Below are 22,714 nucleotides of genomic sequence, written 5' to 3' on the forward strand. Positions count from 1 at the left end.
ATGTTGTACATACTCGGCCCGGTTCTAGCGCTCGGTTTCCTTGACAATAAGGTGTATACTATGTAAGATAAAAGGTCTCAATGAAGGCGAATTAAAGCAGATGGAAAAAGCAAGTCAGTTGCAAACTTGTTTATTTTTATGCTGTCTTATTAACTAGAGTAGTTTTATACCCTTTTAAGTAAAAGTATGCAAAACAGCTGTAAGCCATAAATAGTTTTGACCATAATAAATAACAACCTGGTGAAACCATAACCAGACCTATGCTGAAGGGGGGCCCACTGAAACCAGTGCCTATTCCTTGGATGCAAATCCAACTGAAATATATTATGAAATATATTATGGTGCAAAGACTTGCCAGTTCCCTGCAATACACATCACAGACCAAAGAGAAGCCGGCAGCTTGCACTTGATGATAGCTTGCGGGTGGCGCATGACAGCAACTAAATGCACTGGCCGTACCGGCAGGCTGAAGCCAGCTGTCGGCTTCTGTGCTGGCTGTAGAACAGGACATCATGCCTCATGGGAGTGGGGTAGGTAAGAATAATCATTTGTTAATTCTTAAAATGTTCTGGAGAAAAACGAGGGACAGTATTGCTGGAAGGGGCCCAGTATGGGGGTCTTTATACTGGGAAGATGTTGAGGATGGGGATGTTATTGCTGGAAGGGACCCAGGATGGAGGACATTATACAAGGATGAAGCTCAAGATGGGGAAAATTGTTATAGGATGGGACACAGGATGAAGGGGGAGTTATTACAGGAAGGGGTCAAGAAATGTATTTATTCTTGGAAGTGACTCAGGATGGGAGACATTATACCAGAAATGGGCCCAAGATGGGGATATTATACAAAAAAGGGGCCCAGGATAGGGGACCACATACCAGGAAAGGGCCCAGGATGAAGGACATATACTAGGAAGAGTCCCAGGATGGGGGATATTGTTATAGGATGGGGGATCATTATTACAGAAAGGGGCCCAGGATGGAGGACATTAATTCAAGAAAAGGGCTAGGAGGGGGACATTGTTACTAGAAGTTGCCAGAATGGGGGACATTATTACAGGAAGAAGCAAGGACGGGGACAATATTACAGGAAGGATGTACATTATACACAGGGGCTATAGATTACTATGTAATATCTTTAGGGTGACTAAGTGTTAATACAGAATTCATTTATACAATAACAGTACTATAAGTACAGTAAAACAATAGAAAATTGCTTGCTACAGATAGCCACCAGGGAATAATCATGGTCCAGGGCATATAATTTAGTTTTATTTTACCAAAACATGTCTCAAATTCTATTTAGAGGGCGAAGCTTTGGTTTTCTGATACCAAGATACAATTCTGTATACATATACACAAGAGGTAACTCACCATAAGGTTTTTAGATTGCTCACACAATAAATTCATATCTACTAAGATCCCTTAATGGCAACAACAAAAAATCAGCAAATTGTCCGACTGATCAATTTTTTTGTGGCTTTTTAAGAAAAAGAAAAAAAAAAAGAATTACCTGCACTGATCACAATAACTTCAAACAGAGGCTGGACAGACATCTGACTGGGATGATTTAGCGAATCCTGCTTTGAGCAGGGGGTTGGACCAGATGGCCCAGGAGGTCCCTTCCAACTCTACGATTCTATGATTCTATGATTCTATGATTCTACTCACCTGTCTTAGCTACAATGCTGGTCTTTGCTTCCTTCCCCATCACCTTCGTCCTCTGTGCTAGTCGGCACCAGGTGACTAGAGTAATCTGGCAAGAACCTCTGCTGGCCCTAACCAAGGCCTTCAAAGGCTAGCTCAGGCTGCTATGCGCTGCCTGAGTAATCAAGCAGTAGAATACCCTGTTATCACGTGATTTTCTTGGGAGACTGCCTTATCTTTTACTTAGTGGGGCTTTGGAAGCATCATACTGAGGGGCTGTGGGCCTATCATACTGTGTGTGGGGTAGGCTGTGGAGGAAATCATAGTGAAGGGGGGCTTGTGGAAAGATCCTGCTGAGTGGGGGGCTGTGGAACCATCCTACTAAGTTGTGAGGGCTGTCGAACCATCATACAGAGTGGGGGACTGGCATTTAGAGCCATCATTTTGAGTGGAGGTGGGATATGGGGGTCATCATACTGAGTAAGGAGCTATGGGACCATCATACTGAGGGACAATCATACCATTTAGGGAGCTGTGGGGACCATGATACTGTGTGGGGTGGGGGTCTGTGAGATATTATACTGAGGGGGTGATCAAACTTAGTGGGGGGGTTGTGGGAGCATCATACTGAGATGCCAGCATAATGTCGGGATCCCTCAGATTACTCTTTCATCTGAAGGACCGATGTTCTTAGGTGTGAAGCATCATATGTCTCTAATTAAATCAGCTCCATCGAGAAGAACTACACAGACACCAGCTGTATAATACCACTCAGGATGCCTCCAAGACGCCTCTGGCTTATCAGTTAGGCTTCCGTCTTTTATAGTAAAGAATTTAAACATTTTACAGACATGCGCAGTACAAATGATTTTACAACTTGTTTTAGACAAAGAAAGTCATTTAGGCGAAAAAGCAGAGGTATTTGACCTTGGTTCACAAGGGAGATGTCTGAGACATCTCCTCGAAGAACAGATAAGGTTTTAAACAAGAGAATGCAACATAGACAGAACTCAATTTAACTCCTTCAGTTCCTATCATTCCCCCCTTTGACATCTTCATTTTCCACAATCTGGAACACTGGATCCTGCAACAACAGCGGATAGTGGCTCGTTCACCAGGTACTATCCCAGGCCGACGGGTTGCCCAAGGGAGACAGGTCTTCTACCTTCTCCATCCCCCAGATACTGAAGCCACGTCCATCATTGCAAGAGTACGCTCCTTCATGCCAGAAATGAGATGTCAATCTAGGACTCAAAGGAATAATAGTTAAATTCTTGTTGTTTACAGTCAAACTTCCTTATCTATTTCTACATCTTTTCTTGCATACAGAGATACACCAAAAAACAAGTTTCAATAGCACATATATTACGAAGATACAGACAACAATGATTTTGGACAGCAACGGTGGTGTTCAATATATCCAATATATCCCATATTTGGTCATCTAAGTAATCTGTAGCCCTGACTAATTTATCCCACATTTGAGTAATCATAGGATAAATAAAAATAGAGCTGACAATTTTATTGGCCACACTCATCTGCACTATATGTGGTCTCCCAGAGAGGCGAGGTGTATTGTCAGCAGCTCTTTTGTACAACGTGTGTTTAGGTATGCTCTGAGTATTCAACTGGTCATTCGGAATAACAAAGGTAGCTGGAGTCAAACGACCCAGAGTACAAGCACCTTTTACCCCTACTGGCAACCATTTATATGCATTGTCTCCACATACCCAGAACATGTCACTAGGTAGGTCCCATAGGGCTGAATGTTGTAATACCAGTCTATGAACTAAATCTATGAACGCAGATACATTCTGAAGCATACACCAATTTGGAAGTTGTCCTAAAGGGCTACAATACCCTACATCGGGATTTCCACAGGTGGGAGTTCCTTTCTCATATCCAGATGACTCGTTGCAAGGTATATTACCTGAAATATTAAAACAAGTTTCATTATTGCCTTGGGGAAATAAATTGGAATACTCCCAGGACGTGTTATGCAACCTTCTTTCTAGCAGTATTGGTTTGAAGGCATCAGTAGAGTGGGAAGTTACATTAAAACTAACTTGTAGGCCATACATTGGAATTTGCCCCAGGTAGGTTAATCGAGTTCTATTCCTGGGTACCCAAGCTCCCCCTTTATATGCCAGATATTGAAGGTATGTATTACTTCCTGAAAGATTACCCTGCCACCAAGGGTATCCTACCCATCCCACAATAGGTATTCCAACAGTTGTGTTCCATAACTTCACATTATTTGTGGCATTATTAGCGAGTGTATCAGAACAACTGGTCCAGGCAAATAATTCCTCGGGTGGCATAGGAATAACAAGGAACGGAATACTAGTGGCTGATACTGGTGAATGTGTGCAGATCCAGCAAATGATTTGACCAATCATTTAGTATTTTTTCATGATGTTGTATAAACTTATTATTCAAGGACATTGGAGAATTTAGATTGTCCCACGCAGCTACCATTATTACAGATAATGCAACAAAACCAAACCAAAACATTATGCACTCTTATGCTTTGTTAACTCCTGTGGCTAGTTTGCAATGCGATGCGTGGATCCAGGTTGGTCGTCCTTCCAACTTAACAGAAGTAGGCGTTGTTAGGAGTACTTGGTAAGGTCCTTGATATCGGGGTTCAAGGGTCTTTCTGGAGTGTTTCTTGACATATACGTAATCACCGGGTTGTAGACAGTGAGTTCCTTCCACACTATCTGGATCTGGAGTGGAAGAGAAAACTAGAGAATGCATTTGAGTTAAATGCTTTTGCAACTGGATTACATAACTTGTCAAATTATCCACATTGAGTGTTAAGACCTGTGGGTAGTACAACCCTGTGTTCGGTGGTCTTCCAAACAGTATCTCGAAGGGTGACAGTTTAGCTTTCCCCGTGGGTGTGTACCTTACTGAGAATAATGCTAATGGGAGACACTCTGGCCATGGTTTATGGGTTTGTTCCATGGTTTTCTGTATTTTCAATTTCAGTGTCCCGTTCATTCTCTCTACCTTCCCTGAACTCTGTGGGTGGTAGGGTGTATGAAATGCCTGTTCTACACCTATCATTTGCATTACATTTTGCATTACCTCAGCAGTAAAGTGTGTACCTCTGTCTGATTCAATTGTTTCAGGGACACCGAATCGTGGTACTAGTTCCATCACCAGTTTCTTTGCAGTGGCTCGAGCTGTAGCCGTTTTCACCGGGTAGGCCTCTGGCCATCCAGAGAAGAGATCTACACATACTAGGATATTTGCATACACTCCTACCTTGGTAGCTGTATGTCGTCAATCTGCCGTCTCTGAAACGGGTAGAGAGGCCTAGGTGTCGCTTTCTTAGGGACTTTTACTGTTTTACCTGGGTTGTGCTGTGCACAGATGAGGCATGATTGTACAAGTTTCGCGGCTGCGCAACTGAAGCCAGGAGCGATCCAGAAGGCATCTACCATGGCACACATGTGACTTTTTGAGGTGTGATTGGGGCCATGTGCTGCTTGCGCCATGATTGGGAACAGGGACTTTGGTGGGCACATCTTATCCTTATTCTCCCATACTCCATTTGAGTTCAGCTCAGCTCCCAGTCTCCCCCGGTGTACCTTCTCTGTTTGGGCAGCCTTTTGCTGGAGGGATTTCAGGACATCTAGACCCAATGTGGCTGGAATACGCTGACTCCCCGCCACCGTCCACTGCTCTCTCTAGGCCGCCTTGTGCTATTTTAGCAGCCTCGTTCTCCCTTCTATTGCCCTCTACCTCCACGGAGTCACCTTTGTGTGTGCTTTTACCTTGACAATGCCAACCTGGACTGGTAACATCAATGCCTCCATCAATTGTTTCACCAGCTCTGCATTTTTAATGGGCTTCGAATCTGTGAAAATATTAGCGACTTTACCTGCAGCGGCTCTACACGCCTCAGTGAGTGCCTTCAACTCTGCCTCCTGCGCCGACATGTGAGGAGAGAGTGGTTCCGCTCGGATTACCTCATGTGAGGATACTACTGCATATCCAGTGTAGAATCGTCCATCCTGGTGGTATCTGGGGCCATCTACAAAAAAGAAACTCAAAGTCTGCATTAGGAGCAGGTTTTTCATGAATGTGTGCAAACCCAACTGTCTCCTGACTCATCAGTTCTATGCAGACATGTTCATGCGTCATGTCAAAGTATCCTTCCTCACTTGCCAATACGGTCACCAATTCCCCCTTTTCTGAATCCATAGGCAGGAGGGTGGCTGGATTCAGAACGTTACATCTTTTGAGGAGTGACATACTCAGGAATTAGTAGAGCACACTCAAGTCGGAGCTGTCTGGCCATAGACAGATGTTTTGGTTGAACTTGTAGGAGTATGGCATGGATGTCATGTGGGGAATAGATTGTCAAAAGAAACGTCAGTGTCATCTCACATGCCTTCCCTATTACGTCTCCACTTTTTTCCTTGTGCTCCAGCATACATGACAGGTCGTTTTATTATCCTTGTTTGCTCAATTTCTTTAGCTACCTTAAGGAGGTCTTTCGGATCTACATGTCTCCATTCAGGTCTGGCTGTCTGTACTGCGTCTCGTAAGTCTTTGTTCATACCGTCAATGAATGCATTCACCAGTATTCTAACATCAAGTGGGTTTATGCAAATGTACCCCATGTCTGCCCATTTCAGCTGTAACCGTCCAAGGTATATCTCTACCCTCTCTCCTCTTTGCTGTGTCACATTAGTCAGGAGTACAGACTGCTCTGATTGTTCCACTGCAGCCCATTGTCTTAGTGACTCACAGTACGTCTCCCCAGATCGTGCAGATTTATCATCCATGCCCCAAGCCTGATTCTTTGTCACATCTGTGTGTGTTAATTATATGATCTAGTGCGTCACCTGCCTTTAAACTCACCAACCTCTCTAGGTCTGCCCAGGTACACTTATATGTTTGCTGTACTTTCTTTATGTGTCTGTAAAACGGGAATGGTTGGTCTTCAGGGGCAGGCAGCTGCTTCAGCAAAGCTAGCTGGTCAGAGGGGCTCCAGGGATAATACACCTGCATCTTTCTTATTCTAGTCACACTTCTAGGTCCTGATGGGGTTGGCCGTCTGATGTCTACTGTCAGCTTACTCCTCAAGGGCCAATGTCCCCACTACCCACTATCCACACTATCATGTCAGCTTCTTATGATCTTGTCTGGATAGGATTTAGTGCAATTCTCTTAGGTCAGTAGCACAGGTCACACAAGTAGCTATTCAGTCTGGATTTGTCTGAGTCTGACCACAGTGTTTACAAGTCCATCTGTTTTGTCTGGGTCTCTGGTTACACTTTGTCAATCAAACATTCATAATACACCTTCCATACTGCTGCACATTCTCAAGCATCATTTATTCACTTGCTATTTTCTTCCCTTGTCTGTGCCTTTTTGTACATCCAAACATTCACACTCTGGTATTTTTGCCTTTTTCAATGTTTGTCCCACTTGTTTTACTGCTTCCTTCCTTCTCTGTCTCTTGTAATTTGACACAATTTGCTATACAAATCAATCACACAACTAGAAGCAGGTTCAAACACATTAATGACCAAGCAATCACTTACAATTCCCTTCTAAATTAGGCACCATATCTTACTTTTAACTTCCAATCTTCAATTAAGTACTGTTGCTTTAAAATGCACAAATCTTTCAGCGTGTACCTTACGGATAGAATTACAGAGAATTTTGAGCACAGCTCACACTCAGCAGAGATAAGAGCGAAGGGAGAAGAAAAACTACGCAGCGGTATCATTCCCCCCTCCCATCAGAATGCAGCGTCGTCCTTCACAGAATTCTGTAGTTCTTTAGACTTATCAAAATCAATTTCTACAAAGAAACTCAAAATCACGGGATTTCACTGTAAGGGCAGATAACTGTATAATGAGATTAACCATGCCTTGCCCTTTTTCTGGCCAAATGCATTCAGGAAACTTTACAATGTAATGCCACATATAACACGAACTATATCATTACTCAATTCATTCAGTCTCAGATGTAGATTTGAAATATCTATAACGCATCTGTCCGGGATTCCACCACAACTAGAAAGGTCACAAATCTCTTGACACAAAAATGATGTGTGATGATTCATTCATACGTGCTCATTCACTGATTTTTTTTTACTCAATTACTCATCTTTCATCTTATTCAGAGGTTCTCATAGACATATATACAAGGATTCACACAGCCTGCCTATCTTGCACTTTGGATTTGATTAATACTTTTTCCAGGTTCTTTGCTGCACTACTTCCATATCTATCCTCAATTATATCACATAACCGATTTCCTTCTTCAGGTATCTTTCCCTGACTGTTCCCCATCTTATCTTTTATTCTTATCCTGTCTCTCTTGTTGTCTTCCTGTTAGTCCCCTGCCTTAGGTGGTGTATTGGGTAAGCTCAAGACTAGGCTCTACTATACCTCGTTACCTTCTTCCTAAGGTGCTAACAGGCTAAATGGAGTGTCTGTTCCTCGGTGTACTACGTGTTTCGTGTACTTATATGCTAGGTAGCATCCGAACAGAAATACTCCCACAACACACAGGATTGTAAATAAAGTGTCCATCTACTGGGGTTCTTCAGTCATATCCTGTCACAGGCTCATTTCACGGTCCTGTGCTCATTCGGTCACACTCTTATCTGTCACAAGGTTTATTCGTAAAGGGTGTTGATTTAAGCTTAGGCGGTGACCTCCCCGAAAGGACGCTGTCACATGGCCCAGTTAGGCAATATCACCACTCTTTGAACGAATACCTACTGTGCAGCTTATTTGTCTACTTTCCACAACCTTTCAAATCAAAGTAGCCATTCAACAACCTCCTCTATTCCTAGTACGGAACCGTCTATTGTGAAAAACTTGTCCGTCCGGGCTGCGCAGTATGAACTGTTCACCCAGCCTTATATTCCATAATGTCAGACCTCTCCCATTTTGATTTGCATCAGCTCTTTTTCTAAAAATAGCTGTGCACAGACAGAACCTACAGTAACCTCTCATTCGAGCAGAAATTACATATGCGTGTCACACCCGATTTCCTCAGAGTTCTTATATGGACCTGATTTTACGGCCCCCTCCTCTACTAGATTCCCCTTTATACGGACCTTAGTTATAATGATAGATTATGAAGAGCAGAGAAGAGAAAAATTGATCTCTTACCTGGCCAGGTGTTTAGGTCTGCTGTTCACAATTTCATCAGTAACTGGAGTGGTCTGTAGATCGGGTAGTCTTGGAGAGGTGCCTATATCAGGTCCCTGTTCGGGCGCCAGGAAACTGTCGGGATCCCTCAGATTACTCTTTCATCTGAAGGACCGATGTTCTTAGGTGTGAAGCATCATATGTCTCTAATTAAATCAGCTCCATCGAGAAGAACTACACAGACACCAGCTGTATAATACCACTCAGGATGCCTCCAAGACGCCTCTGGCTTATCAGTTAGGCTTCCGTCTTTTATAGTAAAGAATTTAAACATTTTACAGACATGCGCAGTACAAATGATTTTACAACTTGTTTTAGACAAAGAAAGTCATTTAGGCGAAAAAGCAGAGGTATTTGACCTTGGTTCACAAGGGAGATGTCTGAGACATCTCCTCGAAGAACAGATAAGGTTTTAAACAAGAGAATGCAACATAGACAGAACTCAATTTAACTCCTTCAGTTCCTATCAATAATGTGTAGAGGGCTGTGGGGGGGACGATGATTCTGTGTGGGGGTATAATATTGAGTGATGGCTGCAGAGGCATCATACTGAGTGGGGGTCATCATATTGACAGATGTGGAAATATTTTCTGTGTGTGTGGGTACTGACATTTTTGAGAACATCAAACTCTGTAATGGCCATGAAAGGGTTTTTGTGGGTGAGAACAGTAAGGGGGGATATTTACTGTGTACATTCCATAATACATGAGTAGGGGGCACTTAAAACTTTTGCTTACAAATTCTGAACATTTTCCCTGCTGTCATATATTGTGGAATATGTACTTTTGCCTTACAGTAATAAAAATATGTTATTATATATTCATATGCAATAATATATTCATACGGAGTAAAAGTAAATGTTACGGTCAGCCAGATGCTACTGTTATAAAGTAGGCGAGATGTTGTACCTGCAATTCTTATATTGCTTTATATATTTTGACAATGTGATTATTTTTCTTTCTATATTGGAGGCATTGCTGCATTTTCTAAATAATCTAACTACATTTAACGTTGAAAATAAAACCTTTAATGAAGAGGATGTGCTGGCACATATCCACAGACTTAATAGTGCCAGGTGTCTTGCAATATAACAGCTTTATCATGGGGACCAGTAGTTGTTTACAGACCTAAAAATATTTTCATACATTTCATTAAGTATGGAGCTAAAGTACAGTATAACGGCAATATTCAAGTAAAAGATGCAAAATTACAGAGGTGATTATAATGAGGGTCCTCACAACTATCCAGAAAAAGCCAAGGGGATCAGCTGCCACCCATAACAACATAAAGTTTCTTTAACCCCTTCCTACTGCAGACAGTTATGGATCTTGTGACCAAGTCCCATTTTTTCAAATCTGTTTCCTTCATATTGCGTTGTACATTGTGTTTGCGGTAAATTTAGGGTGACATTTTCTGAAAATTTTTGGTAAAAATCACTCAAATTTGTCAAAAATTTTGGAAAATTTTAAAATTTCAAACTTTGAATTATTATGCCTTCAAAACTGATAAAACTCTAAATAGTTATGAAACCAAATGTATTATTATGAGTATTTTATGTCGAGATCATTTTTCAAACTTTTTTTATTTCATTAGGGTGTTCGAAGGCTTTTAAAAGTTTAGCAACAAGTTTTCCTTTTTTTCAATTGCAAAACGTACTTTTTACGGACCTAATCACTACTAAAAAGTCTTTGAAGTGCCTGTATTTTGGAAAAAAACACAAACTGACATTGTTAGGCTAGTTTCACACTAGCGATTTTCTGCACTGCGTTTGGTGCGCACATCAAACGCGTGACAAAAACGCATACAAACGCTTGTAAACGCTGCGTTTTTTTGTCGCATTATCGTGCGCGGTAAGGCAAAGATGCAGCGTTTGCGTTTTCAAGCGTTTTCCATGCGTATGAGTTTTTTATGCTCATGATGTAATAATCACAGGAGGAAAATTCTAGAAAAATTCTTGCATCAGACACCACCAATGGGACAGCAATGGGCTTGTGTTATGGAAATTGTTTATATAGACCCAGTTTACAGCTGAATTCTTCACATTTCCTTGGATTTTCTCTTGACAACATGGATCTGCGCTGGAAGACTTTTTACTTCAACTTGGATCTGGACATCAGGATGGCTCAGGCTTATGCAGTTGCTTGCCATCAACAAAGGGAGAGAGAGAGACAGCGAAGACGACAGCGGCGGCGTTTGTGGATACATCCGATTGTTGAACTCCGGGAGAGCCGTGGAGCGTACCACACCCTCTACAGCGAGCTCCAGGCACACCCGGATAAATTTACTGATTACACACGGATGTCCCAACAAAGCTTCAGGTATTTGCTTGGTCGTGTCCAAGATGCCATTCGGAGACAGGACACACAGCTCCGTGGTGCAATTCCTCCTGATTAACGGCTCATGGTCACATGTTTCCCAGATTCCGAGCTACTGGAGAGACCCTCTCTTCACTGCACTTCCAGTACCAGCTTGGAATCTCCACCTTGTCGGGAATAGTTGCTGACACCTGCCGGGCTTTGTGGGACGTTCTCTGTCCCGAATTTCTGCCCCTCCCGACCGTGGAAAAGTGGATTGAAAATGCAGAAAGATTCTGGACAGTCTGCAATTTCCCCAACTGTTTGGGTGCGGTGGATGGTTTATAAAACCAAAAAGAACTGGATCAGAGTACTATAATTACAAAAAGTACTTCTCTACAGTACTCATGGCCATTTCTGATGCAGACTGTAAGTTTGTTGCAGTGGACATTGGTGCATTTGGGCGTGGGAATGACTCCCAGGCTTTTAAGAACTCGGACATGGGCCGGAGGTTGTATGGCAACCAGTTCAATTTCCCCATGCCTCATCCTCTTCCCAACACCGAAGGTCCACCACAGCCCTTTGTAATGGTTGGGGATGAGGCATTCCAGATGTGCCAAAAACTGCTCAAGCCCTACTCCAGCCGGGACTTGGACCACGACAAAAGAGTTTTTAATTACAGGCTGACCAGGGCAAGAAGAACTGTAGAGTGTGTCTTTGGTATACTTGTCTCTAGATGGTGCATTTTGACCACAGCCATTAATCTGAAACTGGAAACAGTGGATGAGGTGGTGAAGGCCTGTGTGGTTCTACACAATTTTGTTATGGTTAGAGAGCACCCGAAGTTTGAACTTGATGATGCTGCTCCTAACCTCTTGCCAGAATTTAATCAGCACCCTCTCAGGTCATCCATTGAAGTTGGCCAAATGAGAGACCAATTTGCGGCCTACTTTAACTCAGATCTAGGACGGGTGGCCTGGCAAGACCAAATGGTGTAATAAAGTCTACTTTTGTGTGTATGTTAATAAATAAAATTTGTTGATACCTGTACCGAGTGCACTCTGTCTTTTTACACTTCAATATAATAATCAACTGGCCAGGTGTACGATTGAATTCACGATGCTGTGTTTTGTGCATCCTTCATTTAATAGTACTCAAGACCAGGTGACTATACATACACACAACTTGTATGTTCTTTATTATCTTTACAATTTGAGTTCGATGTGATGCGACGATGGTGGAGATAATACCACTAATATTTGTGTCACCTGATGTTACAATTATTCATTTTGGAATGCAAGAGCATCCCTAACTATTTATGATACCTAAAAACACTGTGACTATCCATGTTAGTTGTATTAGCATCACTGTGGCCAGTTTAGAACTCAAGACTGTAGACATAATAAAGTTGATACAACTTCTACAATACCCAGGCCTGGTGTCATGCTGTAGTGAGGACGGCAAAACTAACGCATCCACACTTCAGACGCTTATCACACATTGTCAGGAGAATACACATAAGAGGTTAACTGCAGCAGCTCTACAGTCTGAGTTATATATATGCAGACTGAAGCGACACTGCTGGTTAAAACTCATGTGTATTCACCTGCCCAGGTGTGATCGTTATGATACAAGGCCAGGGTATTGTACATATGGCGGGTATTTTCCACATTATCTACTCAGTTTATCCACACACACTAAATAGAGGATGAGTTTAATTAAAAGGTCTAGCTATAATAACCTTGGATTGTATCCAAAAAAGTTAAATCATGTTAAAAAAACACCATAGTGAAGTTACTGTTTTGTATGCAAACCAAGGTGACAATAGATAGGCCTTGCACTCAACACCATCCTCTATTCAGTCTGTGTTTTATTACCTGACTGAAAAGACTGATGTTGAAAATACAAGTCATCTAGATTTCTTGTTTTGACTACACATATCTCCAAGATTGACACGCGTAAAAACGTGTTATTAATGGAGCTATGTGTTGACAAAAAAAAGAAAAATGTGCGGTGCAGTGTGTGTACGGCGCATAGTGTGTTGGTGGCGAGAGACACATTAAGCCAAACTTTTTTTGAACCTGGAAAATTGCACATTTATTTTGTAAAACTAAAAAAAGCTTATTTTTCTTTTGAAGGACGTTTGGGGGAAGAGTGGGATACTTTGGGGGTGTGGAGAGATGAGGAATGGCTGGAAATTGAGGAAGGGGTTCTAGGTGAAGGGGCTACTAAAGTACTGGGGGAAGGGAGATCAGGCATGGAACTGCAGGCTGGTTGAGAAACATTGGAAGGAGAGGGGGAACTGACCAATAAAATCTTTTGTTTCTTCTTTTTTGGGGCAGGAGTCACCTGCCTGTACTGACTACCACCTTGTGACCGCCTTACAGTTGTTGACCGCCTCGAGATATTGGACCGTATCTGTGAAGAATAAAATATGGAATGTGGGTCTCCCCTGGGCTGCTTGGTGGAGGCGGTGGCGGTGCTCCTTGCAGGAGAACTTGTGGTATCGGTGCTAATTGAAGGTGATGCGTGCGCGGTGCTTCTGGTGGAGAATAGGTGGCGGTGCTCCTATCAAGAGAAGCGGTGGCGGTGCTCCTGTGATGAGGAGAGGTGGCGGTGCTACGTGTAGGCGAAGCGGTGGCGATGCTCCTCTGAATAGGAGTGGTGGTGGTGCTCCGAGTAGGTGAAGCAGTGGCGGTGCTCCTCTGAAGAGTTTTGGTGGCGGTGCTATGATGAGGAGAAGAGGTGGCGGTGCTCCTCTGATGATGAGTGGTGGAGGTGCTCCTGGAATGATGAGGAGTTGTGGCTGTGCTCCCATGCTGATGAAGCGAAGTGGCGGTGCTCCGTTACGGAGATGATGTAGTCTCTGTGGTCCGAACAGGAGAAGATGTGGGGGGTGGCCCAAGCAGATTTTGCGCTGAAGGTGTGCCACGATGTGGAAACTGTGGCAGTACTGGTGCTCCAGACAGGAGCAGCGCTTGACATGGTGGTGGCAGGGGTGGAGTGTCCAGCAGCACTCGGCATTGGTGTGGTGTAGTGGTGTCCGGCTTGGCTAGGAATGCAGGTGGCCGTGCTGTGGTATGCAGCAGAAGTCGGTACTGTGGTGAAGCGAGTCAGTGGTGGCACAGGTGGGAATGACACCACTGACTGCTGCACGTACTGATTATGCTGCATAGCCTGTAACTAAGCAGTGTTGCAGGCGTGTAACACATTCAGCTGTTGCTCAGGACTAATGTGATCCGCCATGCCTCATTCAATTTTACTAAAGAAATGGTGCGCTGGTCTATTGAGGTCAGACTCCAGCCATTCAAAGTGCTGGTCGGAAGAGTGGAAGAGGTGTTCTATGAGGTTAAAACCACGTTCCATTAGTGAAAAACCACTTTCCACTCTTTCGGCCAGCATCTTGAGGCTGGCATGAAAGGCTTCGCTCAAGTGCATACACTGTGTTCCAAATTATTATGCAAAACATATTTCCTCAAATTTTCTCTAAATTACCTATATGAATTGCAGTCATTGTTATTTTCCAGTCATCTACTATTCTAGTATAATTGCAATGTTTTTGAACAAACTGCATATGAAAACAGTATATTTTTAAAAATAAGAAACACTCAAAATGCATGTTCCAAATTATTATGCACAGCAGAGTTTTCAACCTTTTTATTTTTATTTTGAACAAAAAAATGGTCAATTGTGAAATTATAAGCATTATCAGCTTATTACAAAATGAAATCAAACAGTTTTCAAGTCAAAACTTTATTCTAGGTGATGTTAAATTTGCACATAGGACCCCTTGTTGGAAATAAGCTCCTGAACTCTCTCGTCCATTGAATTTGTCAGTTTTTGGATGGTTTGTGCTTCAATTGTTTTGCATGTGGACAGAATACCCTCCCAGAGCTGTTGCTTAGATGTGACCTGCCTCCCGCCATCATAGACACTCCTTTTGATGATGCTCCAGAGGATCTCAATGGGGTTGAGGTCAGGGGAAGATGGGGGCCACAGTTTGTCCTCTTTTCTGCCCATAGCAGCCAGAGATGCAGATGTTATTTGCAGCATGAGACGGTGCATTATCATGCATGAAAATGATCTTGCTGCAGAAAGCACGGTTCTTCCTCTTGAACCATGGCAGGAAGTGCTGTTTTAGAAACTCCACATAGATTATGGAGTTCATCTTTACCCCTTCAGGGATCCTAAAGGGGCCGACAATCTCTCTCCCCATGATTCCAACCCAAAACATTACTCCACCTCCTCCTTGTTGGCGCCTTAGCCGTGTTTTCATGGGGTGTCCATCAACCAGCCATCCTCCACTTCATCCATCTGGACCATTGAGCATTGCACGGCACTCATCGGTGAACAAAACAGTTTGGAAGTCCGTCTTCATGTATCGTTTGGCCCACTGGAGCCGTTTCTGCTTGTGTGCAGTGGATAGAGGTGGTTGACAGGATGGCTTACGCACAGCTGCAAACCTCTGAAGGACCCTGCATCTTGTTCAGGGGACATTGGAGGCACCAGCAGCTTCAAAAACTTGTCTGCTGCTATGACAAGGCATTTTTGCAGCTGCTCTTTTCACCTGACGCAATTGCCTGTTGGAAAGAGTCCTCAATTTTTCCTTATCAGCACGCACACGTGTGTGCTGGGAATCAGCTACATACTTCTTGATTGTGTGATGATCACGATGAAGTGTCTTGGCAATGTTGATTGTAGTCATGCCTTGACCTACATACTCCACAATTTGTTGCTTCTCAGAAGCCGACACATCCTTTTTCTTTCCCATTTTGGCAAAAAATGTAGGCTGCTTAATAATGTGGAACAGCCTTCTTAAGTAGTCTTGCCTTTATTTGGACATACCTGCCAAACTAATTTGCACAGGTATCTGCAATTGCTTTCAGTGATATAAAGAGCCCTGACACACATCACCATCAATGAGTTTAAATGACAAACACAAAAATTCTAACCTTATCACTCCTAAACTCTTTTTGCATAATAATTTGGAACACAGTGTAAACTCGGGCATGACATTCCTGTCCAAGGCCCTCTGCCACTGGCGGGTAGTGCCCACATAACCAGTGGCAGAGACCTGGGACAGGGGAACACCTGATTGACCAGCTTCCTGGTCACCAGCTGTCTGTGTTGCTGACCTGCAACTTGCTTCCTGGCTGTCGGATGGCTGGGACGGGTCCGAGGTCGAACGATGAAGAACCGCTCCAGGGACAGGTTGCAGGGTGCTGCTCCAGGTGCTGTGGAAACAAAAGTTAAAAATTTGTATCATGCATTTACAAGAAGGATCATATGTAGAAGATAAAATCACCGATTATGTTCAATGCAAACACACAAAAAAGATGAAATTATACTAACGCTCTGGTGGCAAGGACCGGACATAGGAATTCCAAAGCGCGATGATATCGGTACTTGGCTCTGCTCCTTGCCGATGAGCCACTGCGAACCTGTCCCTCAGCACGAACATCAGTGTTGAAGTGGTCCTTCATTGAGCGCCAATGTGTGCGGACTTTGTTGACTGTTGAAAAAATAATAAAATAAACATTATACAATGCACAGCTGGCAACATCTTGTATAATCACACACACCTGATTTCCATTGTCAAACAGTGAATGCGGCATAAAAAAAAAAATCAATACATTTACTGCTGAACCTGAGGACACTTGCGTGTTTACTGCCAGAATATATCTTGCAGTAAACACACAAGTATCATCAGGTGCAAGAGATAAAGCATGAACAATACAACATTACAATTCACAATGCATTGACTGTTGAACCTGAGGACACTTGTGTGTTCACTGCAAGAATATATCTTGCAGTAAACACACAAGTATCATCAGGTGCAAGAGATAAAGCATGAAGAATACAGTATTACAAATCACAATGCCTTGACTGCTGAACCTGAGGACACTTGAATCTATCTATCAGAAAACAAAACAGGATCCTCAGGACAAAGACTCATTGCGGCATCACACAACAGGGAAATACTTACTAAACGCCTTCTTTAAAGTTGCAGAGGCGCTGTCCCAGCCCTCCATCTACACAGCGGCCACCTCATTGCACGGCTGCCGGGTCACCACAATTCCTTGTACTGCTGTTCACGGCTGTCCCACAACGGGACACGCTCCTGGACAAGGATGATCAGTTGCTCATTATCAATGTACAGGTCTTCATCCCGTTGTGGAACCTAGAAAAGAAATAAATTTACAATCATGGAAATTTTGTAGAATGGTATGGAGAAAAAAAAAAAAAGAACATGAAACACAGGAATAGAAAACAGAATTTAAAATAAAAGGTAACTTTAAATAATGAATACTTACATTGCGTCTGCTCCCCGTCGGGACTTGTGTACACTGCTCCGGCTGGTCCGGCTCACTTGGCTGGTCCGATGCTGAGGTCTGTAAAAGAGAACAGAAATATTTACCCATTTCTAGAGGCCGGTATACTTATATACTTACACAAAGGCAGCAAAATACTCACCTCACGCTCTGCTTCTTCCAATTCTTCCCTGGAAGGACTGTATTGGGATCCAGAAGACATGCTGGAAAAAACAAAAAAACATTAGTACATAATATATTTTAAAGGACAGGCTCACATAAATTGATTTCAGAATACTCACATAATAGCTGCTGTGTTCTCTAAAGTAGTGGATTGTCTCTGGCTGGGTGGGTGTTGTCTTGTCTTCTTTGTCTTGCAGTCTGTCTGGAGAGTAATGATCTGTCACTACAGACCCCTTGTTTTATCTACCCTCCTCCAAAACAATGTTCCTTGTTTAGGGGGTGTATTAAGCAAGTGTCTAGACATTGTTTACTCTGAAATCCCGCACGCTCACAAAGCGCTGACATGCGCACTTTACAGCGCACGTCAGCCACACCATAGAGCATAATACTATTTTTTTGCGCATTGCGTGCGCTGACGCGCGCATGCGATTTTTTAACGACGTTGGGCGGAACAAAAAATTTTCAACATGTAGAGCGTCTGGCGCGTCTGGTCGCACACCAGGCAAATGCGCAGCGCACGCAAATGCTGAGGCCCGCGTTCAATCGCTGGACACTGCGCCTGCCATTTTAAAGATAGGGGACAATTGCGTGTGCGACCGATAGCGCACAATGCGCTGCGCGATAAAACGCAAGTGTGAAACCAGTCTTACACCCCTCAAAGTGTAATGGCTTAAGAGGGCATCTTTCAGTAGGATCAACCCTCTTATGCCACCTCCATAGGTATGCAAGTTATAGAAAGCTGAATAAAATGATACCTTGATATCTGCGATCTGATTTCTTATACCAGTGAAACCCATGTTTTCCTTTATATGTATACTAGCTGAAGAGCCCGGCGTTGCCCGGCATAGTATCCTCTGTATATAGTATATACCTGTATGTCATCTCCTTTTGTATATAGTATATACAACTGTATGTCATCTCCTCCTGTATATAGTATATACCGTATTTTTCGGACTATAAGAAGCACCGGAGCATAAGACGCACCCCAATTTTCCGAAGGAAAATAGGGAAAAAAATAATAATGTGTCAAATGGGGGTCCGTCTTACAGTCCGAATTCAGCTTACCTGGGAAGGGATCCAGCACAGGTGGAGGAGTGGTCACAGGGGTCATTCAGTGGTCCAGGTTCGTGCGGTGGCGGCTCTGTGCTGGGGCAGGTTGGTTGTGCTGGAGCAGCTGGGCTGTACTGGGGCAGCTGGGCTGGGCTATGCTGGGGCAGGTGGGCTGTGCTGGGGCAGGTGGGCTGTGCTGGGGCAGGGGTGGGCTGGGGCAGCTGTGCTGGGGCTGGGGCAGCTGTGCTCGGGCTGGGGCAGCTGGGCTGGGCTGGGGCAGCTGTGCTGGGGCTGGGGCAGCTGTGCTGGGGCTGGGTCAGCTGTGCTGGGGCAGCTGGGCTGTGCTGGGGCAGCTGTGCTGTGCTGGGGCAGCTGGGCTGTGCTGGGCTGGGGCAGCTGGACTGTGCTGGGGCAGCTGTGCTGGGGCTGGGGCAGCTGTGCTGTGCTGGGGCTGGAGCAGGTGGGCTCTGTGGGGTGAGGGTGGCTCTCTGTGCTCCAATGCAGGGGCGGCGGCGGCTCTGCTGGCATTTCCTCCAAGCCCGGAGGCCCCCGCACATCCCATGCTGGTCGCCGCCATGTGGCGGTGGCCTCCGGGAACATGGACGCCGGGAAGATGGCTGCCGGTCCGGGGATGGCGCATGCGCAGGTTCAGATCTCATCCCAAGATCTCGGTGGACGAGATCTCGTTGCCGAGATTTGAATCTCGTCCCCCGAGATCTCTGGATGAGATCTGAACCTGCGCCTGCCCCGTCCCCGGACCGGCGGTCATCATTCCGGCGTCCATGTTCCCGGAGGCCACTGCAATATGGCGGCAGCCAGCAAGGGATGTGCGGGGGCCTCCGGGCTTGGAGGAAATGCCGGCGGAGCCACCGCCCCTGCACCAGAGCACAGAGAGCCGCTACCCCTGCACCGGAGCACAGCCCACTGCCACCACCGCACTACAGAGCCCCGCGGCACCCACACCAGCCTCCGGAGGTTTGTATATTTTGACCATAAGATGCACTGCCCACTTTCCCCCAAAATTTTGGGGGAAAAAAAATGCGTCTTATAGTCCGAAAAATACGGTACCTCTATGTCAACTCCCCTGTATATAATATATACCTGTGTGTCATCTCCCCTGTATATAGTATATACCTGTATGTTATCTCTCCTGTATATACACTGTGTTCCAAATTATTATGCAAATTGGATTTAAGTGTCATAAAGATGCTATTTTTTGTTTTTCAAATAAACATAGATGGCATTGTGTATCAGGGCTCTTTGGATCACTGAAATCAATCTCAAATGCCTGTGATAATTAGTTTACCAGGTGAGCTCAATTAAAGGAAAACTACTTAAGAATGATGTTCCACATTATTAAGCAGGGCACAGGTTTCAAGGAATATAGGAAATAAAAAGGATCTCTCTGCTGCTGAAAAGCATCAAATAGTGCAATGCCTTGGTCAAGACATGAAAACATTAGATATTTCCCAAAAATTTAAACGTGATCATTGTACTGTTAAGAGATTTGTGATTGATTCTGAGCACAGACATGTTTGTGCTGATAAAGGCAGAATGAGGAAGGTTTCTGCCAGGCAAGTTCATTGGATTAAGAGAGTGGCTGCTAAAAAGCCATTACAAACCAGCAAACAGATATTTAACCCCTTCACCCCCAAGGGTGGTTTGCACGTTCATGACCGGGCCAATTTTTACAATTCTGACCACTGTACCTTTATGAGGTCATAACTCTGGAATGCTTCCATGGATCCCAGTGATTCTGACATTGTTTTCTCGTGACATATTGTACTTCATGTTAGTGGTAAAATTTCATTCAAATAACTTGCGTTTATTTGTGAGAAAAATGGAAATTTGGCGAAAATTTTGAAAATTTCGCAATTTTCCAACTTTGAATTTTTTTGCCCTTAAATCACAGAGATACGGCACACAAAAAACTTGATAACTAACATTTCCCACATGTTTACTTTACATCAGCACAATTTTGGAACCAAAATTTTTTTTTGTTAGGAAGTTATAAGGGTTAAAAGTTGACCAGCGATTTCTCATTTTTACAACATTTTATTTTTAGGACCACATCACATTTGAAGCCACTTTGAGGGGTCTATATGATAGAAAATACCCAAAAGTGACACCATTCTAAAAACTGCACCCCTTAAGGTGCTCAAAACCACATTCAAGAAGTTTATTAACCCTTTAGGTGCGTCACAGGAATTTTTTTGAATATTTAAAAAAAAATGAACATCTAACTTTTTTTCATAAAAAAAATACTTCAGGTTCAATTTTTTTTATTTTACCAAGGGTAACAGGAGAAATTGAACTGCAAAAGTTATTGTACAATTTGTCCTGAGTACGCAGATACCTGATATGTGGGGGGGAACGACTGTTTCGGCGCATGGCAGAGCTCAGAATGGAAGGAGCGCCGTTTGACTTTTTCAATGCAAAATTGGCTGGAATTCAGATTGGACGCCATGTCACGTTTGGAGAGTCCCTGATGTACCTAAACAGTGGAAACCCCCTACAAGTGACCCCATTTTGGAAACTAGACCCCCCAAGGAACTTATCTAGATATGTGGTGAGAACTTTGAACCCACAAGGGCTTTACAGAAGTTTATAACGTACAGCGGTACAATTAAAAAATCATATTTTTTCCACAAAAATGATCTTTTCACCCCAATTTTTATCTTCCCAAGGGTAACAGGATCCTAAAAGTTATTGTGCAATTTGTCCTGAGTACGCTGATACCCCACATGTGGGGGTAAACTACTATTTGGGCGCATGGCAGAGCTCGGAAGGGAAGCAGCGCCATTTGACGTTTTTGGCTGGAATTGAGATCGGACACCATGTCGCGTTTGGAAAACTCCTGATGTACCAAAACAGTGGAAACCTCCCACAAATGACACCATTTTGGAAACTAGACCCCCTAAGGAACTTATCTAGATGTGTGGTGAGAACTTTGAACCCCCATGGGCTTCACAGAAGTTTATAACATAAAGCCATACAATTAAAAAATCATATTTTTTCCACAAAAATGATCTTTTCACCCTCAATTCTTATTTTTCCAAGGGTAACAGGACCCTAAAAGTTATTGTGCAATTTGTCCTGAGTACGCTGATACCCCACATGTGGGGGTAAACCACTATTTGGGCGCATGGCAGAGCTCGGAAGGGAAGCAGCGCCATTTGACATTTTTGGCTGGAATTGAGATCGGACACCATGTCGCGTTTGGAAAACTCCTTATGTACCAAAACAGTGGAACCCCCCCCACAAATGACACCATTTTGGAAACTAGACCCCCTAAGGAACTTGTCTAGATGTGTGGTGAGCACTTTGACCCCCCCAGTGCTTCACAGAAGTTTACAACGCCCGGGCGTGAAAATAAAAAATTCGTATTTTTTCCACAAACATGATCTTTTAGTCACCATTTTTTTATTTTCCCAAGGGTACCAGGAGAAATTGGACCCCAAAAGTTGTTGTCCAATTTGTCCTGAGTATGCTGATACTCCATACGTGGGAGAAAACTACTGTATGGGCACACGTCGGGGCTCGGAAGGGAAGTAGTGACGTTTTGGAATGCAGACTTTGATGGAATGTTCTGCGGGTGTCATGTTGCCTTTGGAGAGCCCCTAATGTACCTAAACAGTGGAAACCCCCCACAAATGACACCATTTTGTAAACTAGACCCCCCACGGAACTTATCTAGATGTGTGGTGAGCACTTTGAACCCCCCAAGTGCTTCACAGAAGTTTATAACACTCGGACGTGAAAATAATAAAATCATTTTTTTCCACAAAAATGATATTTTTGCCCCCAATTTTTTATTTTCCTAAGGGTAACAGGAGAAATTGGACCCCAAAAATTGTTTTGCAATTTGTCCTGAGTAGGCTGATACCCTACATGTGGGGGTAAAACACTGTTTGGGCGCATAGCAGAGCTTGGAAGGGAAGGAGCACCATTTGACTTTTTCAACTCAGAATTGGCTGGAATTGAGATCAGACGCCATGTTGCATTTGGAGAGCCCCTGATGTGCCCAAACAGTGGAAAC

The 22,714-nt window shown here is 43.7% G+C and overlaps 1 protein-coding gene and 1 long non-coding RNA gene across 3 annotated transcripts in view; one reads left to right on the top strand and one right to left on the bottom strand.

Annotated features, from left to right (window-relative positions):
• Nucleotides 1–22,714, top strand: part of ASTN2 (astrotactin 2) — a 1,339,273-nt gene that overhangs the window by 658,662 nt on the left and 657,897 nt on the right. The window lies entirely within an intron of this gene.
• On the bottom strand, nt 2,408–7,303 carry LOC141087553 (uncharacterized). Its single transcript, XR_012231688.1, has 2 exons — nt 4,169–7,303; nt 2,408–3,577 (listed from the first exon to the last, which is right to left on the bottom strand). It is a non-coding gene; the product is annotated as an uncharacterized lncRNA (long non-coding RNA).

The sequence above is a fragment of the Dendrobates tinctorius genome, unplaced genomic scaffold (assembly GCF_039654945.1).
Source record: "Dendrobates tinctorius isolate UK_male_01 unplaced genomic scaffold, ASM3965494v1 ptg000034l, whole genome shotgun sequence".
NCBI classification, from domain to species: Eukaryota; Metazoa; Chordata; class Amphibia; order Anura; family Dendrobatidae; genus Dendrobates; species Dendrobates tinctorius.